The sequence below is a fragment of the Orycteropus afer genome, unplaced genomic scaffold (assembly GCF_000298275.1).
Source record: "Orycteropus afer afer isolate SDZICR_OR568_19922 unplaced genomic scaffold, OryAfe1.0 scaffold00154, whole genome shotgun sequence".
Lineage (NCBI taxonomy): Eukaryota > Metazoa > Chordata > Mammalia > Tubulidentata > Orycteropodidae > Orycteropus > Orycteropus afer.
This window is the reverse complement of record NW_006921741.1, coordinates 4493503-4500288: the sequence shown is the minus strand read 5'-3', so window position 1 is coordinate 4500288 and position 6786 is coordinate 4493503.

Genomic DNA, 6786 nt, shown 5'->3' with positions numbered 1-6786 from the left:
GGGTTTGAACCGCCAGCCTTCTGGTTAGCAGTCAAGTGCTTTTAGCCACTATGCTACCAGAGCTCCTTCAACATTCTTTAAGGATATGGAAAAACCAATCACTAATTTTACATGGAAGGGAAAAAGGCTCAGAAAAGCAAAGCACTGTTGAAGAAGAATAAAGTAGGAGTTCTCACACTGCTGAATCTCAAAATCTAGTATAATGCCATAATAGTCAAAATAGCCTGGTATTGGGACAACTACAGACACATAAACCAGTGGAATAGAATTGAGAACCAAGAAATAGATCCACTGAACAATGGTCAGCTGATTTTTGACAAAGGGCTGAAATCCATTAAATGGGGAAGAGAGATAGCCATTTTAACAAATGGTACTAGCAAAACTGGTTACCCATTTGCAGAAAAATTGAAGAAGATCCTTAACTCACACCATACATGGAAGTGAACGCCAGATGGATCCAGTACTTAAATGTGAAACCTAAAACTATAAAGTTCATCAAGGAAAAAATAGGGGCAAACTTAGGTGCCCTAATTTATGGCATAAATAAATCATCAAGCATAGCCTAAAATGCCCAAACAGCAGAAGATAAACTAGATGGTTGGCACCTTCTAAAAATTAAATATATATATATATAGAGATTTGGGTGCTGATTTACAGAGCAAATTCACTTTCTATACAGCAGTTCACATATACTTTGTCTCATGACATTGACCACAGTTTACCACAATGCAACAGCTCCCCTCCCACTTCCTCCCCATAGTTACCTCTTCCCTGTGTCTGTCCCTCCATGGACTCCTGCCCCCTGAGCTGTGTCCCTGTGCATAAGCAGCCCATCTTTCTCCTGTGATTGTTCTCTCCAAGGAGAGTATCTACTTGAAGAAAATGTTCAACTCCTATTCCTGTCTTTTGTTTGGCTGGAAACCACAGGTGTGGGTTTAATTCCAGACTTGAAGGGCAGTTAGGGGCCATAGTCTCAGTGGTTCAACCAGGCTCTATTGGATCAGCAAACCTGGTCCCGTCCCCCCTTTAAAAATTAAATATTTATGTTCTTCAAAAGACTTCTCCAAAAGAGTAAAAAAAAAGAACCTATAGATTGGAAAAAAATATTCGGCAATGACATATCTGACAAGGGACTTATCTCTAAAATTTATAGAAAACACTAACACCTTAACAACAAAAAGATGAATAACCCAATTAAAAATGGGCAGAAGACATGAATAGACACTTCACCAAAGAGGATATTTAAGCAGCCGACAAACACTTGAAGAAATGTTCACAATCATTAGCCATTAGAAAAATACAAATCAAAACAACAATGAGATACCATCTCGCCCAGCACTAAAAGCCAAGTTCAACAACACAGAAAATAACAAATGGTGGCAAGGATGGGGAGAGATTGGCACCTGTGTCCCTCCCCTTACCTGGATCCCTGCTGCTTCCTTGCTCTGTTCTGGTTGCAGGGTTTGATGAACCACAATCAGCAGGTCAGATGATGGCTCAAGTCCAGGGGTGAGATGATGACAAACCAAATGGAGAACAGAAGCAAGAGAGCGAACTTTTGTAGAACATTCCTGTATATGTACCCTCATGGAAGCTAATGATGGTGACTTGAGTCACACTCAGCAGCATTGTACGACTCAAAATACATCCCACCCTAAATGGAAATAGGGATTAGGATTTATGATACATTACAAAATGGGTGATGATGGCTAGAAGGGCCATATTAAGCAATTTACTGCACTGCATTCAATATTGTAAAAAGTCAAGAAAAGGTTTATATATGGAAGAAAACTTTCTTTATTGGTTACCCAGTCTGGGAGGAGAGGGAAGGGAACACTGCAAGATAGGGAGAGACAAGTAATGATTTGGGTGAGAGAAAGGGCAATGTACCAAATGTGAGTGATCAACACAGTGGCATTGAGGAAGAGGAAGACACAGAGAGGTACATAAAAGGTACAAACAACAAAGATAAACCCTTTTACATATCCAGTTCTGTGTTGTTAGTGATAACAAATATTTATTTATGGGTAAATAGATGGGTACACAGGCTGAATATGTCTAGGCAAAAGGGAATATACCCGTGATCATATATAAGGTTTGCGGATGGTATTTCTACGTATGTATTTGTATGTGCTGTAAGAGTGTCCAGGAGCTCGGGTGGTATAGTGCCTCAGACATTTGACTGCTAACTAGAAGGCTGGTAGTTCAAACCCAGAGGATATTCAGACAGCCGACAAACACTTGAGGAAATGTTCACGATCATTAGCCATTGGAAAAATGCAAATCAAAACAATGAGATACTATCTCACCCAGCACTAAAAGCCAAGTTCAACAACACAGAAAATAACAAATGGTGGCAAGGATGTGGAGAGATTGGCATCTGGGTCCCTCCCCTTACCTGGATCCCTGCTGCTTGCTCACTTTGTCCTGGTCCCCTGTCCTATGTCTTCCCCTTCTTGGAAGGAAGACTGGGCAATCTACTTCTGTAGTGATACTGTCTCAGAAACCCAAGGAGGCGTTGCTATGAGTCAGATCCGATTCGATGGCAGTGAGTTTTTTTCTTTCTTTTTTGTAAGACTGTCCAAATATATAATACCAAAAAAATAAAAAAAAAAAGAAAAGAAAATCCTTGCAATTGGACCAATGATAAATGGAGAAAAGATTGAAGTTGTCAAAGATTTCTTATTACTTGGATCTGCAGTCAACACCAGTGGAAGCTGTAGTCAAGAAATCAGATGAATATGTGCATGAAATGTTGAAAGCAAAACAAATCTACTTTGTAAATTTGTACCCAACACACACACACACACACACACACACTTGCACACACACACAGAGCAAGCAACCACAATGGAAACTAATTCTGGATTCTGAAAAAAAAATCAGACGATGTATTGCACTGGACAAATATGCTGCAAAAGATCTATTTAAAGTACTGAAGACCAAAGACGTCTCTTTGAAATCTAAGCTGTGTGTGGTGGTTAAGTTTGTGGGTCAACTTGGCTAGGCTTGGTTGAGTGGTTGGGCAGCTGGATGTAGTATTCCCATGATTCCATGGTGGAATCTCCTGTGAGCAGCTGAGTAGCTGCCTTTGCGTATGTGCTCAGCTTCCCATATATAAGAAACAGCTTTGGGAATGGTCTCTAGCTGATGGCAAGCCTGAACCCTGCATGTAACTGTGTTGTTCAGCAGCTTGCCATGCTCTGCTGATCTTGGGACTTTCAATGGACTTGAATTAATAGCCTGCCATGTGGTTTGGTAACATTGGGACTGTGCCTTATTATTTGTCAATTTTGGGCTTGCCAGCCTCAGCACCCAACAGCTGAGTGAAGAAAAGCCTCCAGCTTCAGTGGGCAGGAGCAAAGGCAGAGTTAAAGGCCAATGCTGAGGAGCTTTCACCCAGCCCCTAGAGCCTGGCACTTTGAACTTGAACTTAAAGCCTCCAAATTGAAAGAATAAACTCCTATTTGTTAAAGCCATCCCATTTGTGGTATATTCCTGTTAGAGCAGCACTAGGTAAGCAGAACAGTGTGCCTAACCCAACCCATGGTATTTTCAATCACTTCATATGCATGTGAAAGCTGGACAGTAAATAAGGAAGACCCAAGAAGAGTTGTTGCTTTTGAGTTGTGATATTGGCAAAGAATACTGAAAGTACCATGGACTGTCAGAATAATGAACAAATCTGTCCTGGAAGAAGTGTAGCCGGAATGCTCCTTGGATGTGAGAATGGCCAGACTTCATGTCAGCCACTTTGGTCATGTTGTTATCTTTATTTTCTGTACTTCTCATGTACCTCTCTATGTCTTCCTCTTCCTCAGTGCCACCATGTTGATCATTCACATTTGGTACATTGCCATTCTCTTCACCCAAATCAATACTTGTGTCTACCTATCTATCAGTGTTCCCTGCCCTCTCCTCCAATCCCTGGTAACCAACAAAGTAAATTTCCTTCCATATATAAATCTTTCCTTGACTTTTTACAATATTGAACTAATATAATTGTCCTTCTGTGATTGACTTATTTCACTCAGCATAATGTCCTACAAATTCATCCACGTTATGTGGTGTTTTGCAGATTATGCATTATTCTTGAGAATTGCATATTCTATCGTGTGTATGTACCATAGTTTGGTTATGCATTCTTCAGTTGATGGACACTTAGGTTGTTCCCATCTTTTGGCTATTGTAAATAGTGCTGTGACGAACATGGGTGTGCATATGTCTGTTCTTGTTATGGCTCTCACTTCTTTAGGATATATACCTAGTAATGGAATGGCTGGGCCAAGTCATATTTCTAATTCCAACTTTTTAAGGAATCACCATACTGCTTTCCATAGTGGTTGTACCATTTTACAGTCCCACCAGCAGTGTATGAGAGTCCCAATCTCTCCATATCCTCACCAGCATTAGTTATTTTCTGTCTTGTTGAACTTTGCTACTAGTGCCGGGGCAAGATGGTATTTCATTGTTGGTTTGATTTGCATCTCTCTAATGGCTAACGATCATGAGCATTTCTTCATATGTTTGTTGGTTGCCTGAATATCCTCTTTGGTGCAGTATCTATTAGTTTCTTCTGCCCATTTTTTAATTGGTTATTTGACTTTTTGTTGAAGTGTTGAAGTTTTCTATAAATTGTAGAGATAAGTACCTTGCCAGATATGTCATTGCCAAATATTTTTTCCCCATTTGTAGGTTCCCTTTTGACTCTTTTGGAGAAGTCTTTGGAAGCACATAAAAATTTAATTTTTGGAAGGTCCCATTCATCTAGTTTCTCTTCTGCTATTTGTGCATTTTGGGTTATGCTTCATAGTGTATTTATGCCATAAATTGTTGTTGTTTGTTGTTATGTGCCTTCAAGTCAGCCCTGACTCATAGCGACCCCTCCTTGGGTTTCTGAGGCAGTATCACTACGAAAGTAGGATTGCCCAACCTTCCTTCCGAGGAGTGGCTGGTGGGTTTGAACTGCCAGCCGTCTGGTTAGCAGGCAAGTGTCTTAGCCACTATACTACCAGAACTCCCATGCCATAAATTAGGGCCCCTAAATTTACCCCTAGATTTTCCTTGAGGAACTTTATAGTTTTAGGTTTCACATTTAAGTCTTTGAACCATCTGGAATTAGTTTTTGTGTGTGGTGTGAGGTACAGATCTTGTTTCATTTTTCTGCAAATTGGTATTCAGTTTTGCCAGCATCATTTGTTAAACTGGCAGTCTCTTCCCCCATTGAATGAATGTCAGCCCTTTGTCAAAGATCAGCTGACTATAGGTCGATAGATCTATTTCTGGGTTCTGTTCCATTGGTCTATGTGTCTGTGGTTGTACCAATACCAGTCAATTTTGACTACTGTGGCTGTAGAGTAGGTTGTGAGACCCACTTTGTTCTTCTTCTTCAATGGTGCTTTGCTTATCTGAGGTCTCTTTCTTTCCCAGTTAGTGATTGGCTTTTCCATATGCTTAAAGAATGTTGATGGGATCTGGACAGGGATTGTATTGAATGTATAGATTGCTTTGGGTAGTATTGACATTTTCACAATGTTCAATCCTCCTATCCACGAGCATGGTATATTCTTCCATTTATGTAGGTCTCTTATGGTTTCTTGAAGTAGTCTTTTATAGTTTTCTTTGTACAGGTCTTTTGTGTCCATGGTAAGATTTATTCGCAAGTATTTTCTTTTTTTGATAGCTATTATAAATGGTATTGATTTCCTTGTTTCTTTTTCAGCAATATCTCTGCTGGTGTAGAAGACTCCAACTGAGTTTTTGATGTTGATCTTCTATCCTGCCATGAAGCTAAATTTCTCAATGAGTTCCAGTAGATTATTTACAGAGTCTTTTGGGTTTTCTGTGTATAGGATCATATCATCAGCAAATAGCAATCATTTGACTTCTTCCTTACAAATTTGAATGCCTTTTATTTCTCTTTCTTGCCTTATTGCCGTAGTTAGAACTTCCAATACAGTGTTGAATAGAAGTAGTTATAGAGGGCATCCTTGTCTGTTTCCTGTTCACAAGGGTAATGGTTTCAGTCTCTCTCCATTGAGAATAATGTTGGCTATTGGTTTTGCATATATGCCTTTTATTATGTTGAGGAATGTCCTTTCTTTTCCTATTTTGCTGAGAGTTTTATCAGGAATGGGTGTTTTCTGCATCGATTGATATGGTCATGTGGTTCTTTTCTTTGGTTTATTTATGTGTTGGGTGACGTTGATTGTTTTTCTAATGTTGAACCATCATTGCATAACTAATATCAACCCCACTTGGCCATAAAGGATTATTTTCTTGATGTGTTGGTTGGAGTCTCTTGGCTGGATTTTGTTGAAGATTTTTGCATCTATATTCATGAGGAATATTGGTCTGTAGTTTTTCTTTTGAGTGATATCTTTGCCTGTTTTTAGTATCAAGGTTATCCTTGCTTCATAAAATGAATTAGGAAGGATTCTATTCTTTTTTTTCTATGTTTTGGAATAATTTGAGTAGGATTGGTTGTTGTTCCCTGAATGTTTGGTAGAATTCTCTGGTGAAACTGTCTGGGCCAGGAACTTTTTTTAATTGGTAATTTTTTATGACCTGTTCAGTTTCTTCTTTTGTTATTGATCTGTTCAACTTTTCCACATCAGTCTTTGTTAGTTTAGGTAAGTGGTGTGTTTCTAGAAATCTATCCATTTCTTATAGATTTTCAAATTTGTTGGAGTACAGTTCTTCACAGTCTCCTGAATTATCCTTTTTATCTCAGTTAGTTCTGTTGTGATGTTGCCCATTTTGTTTCTTATTTGTGTTATTTGTATT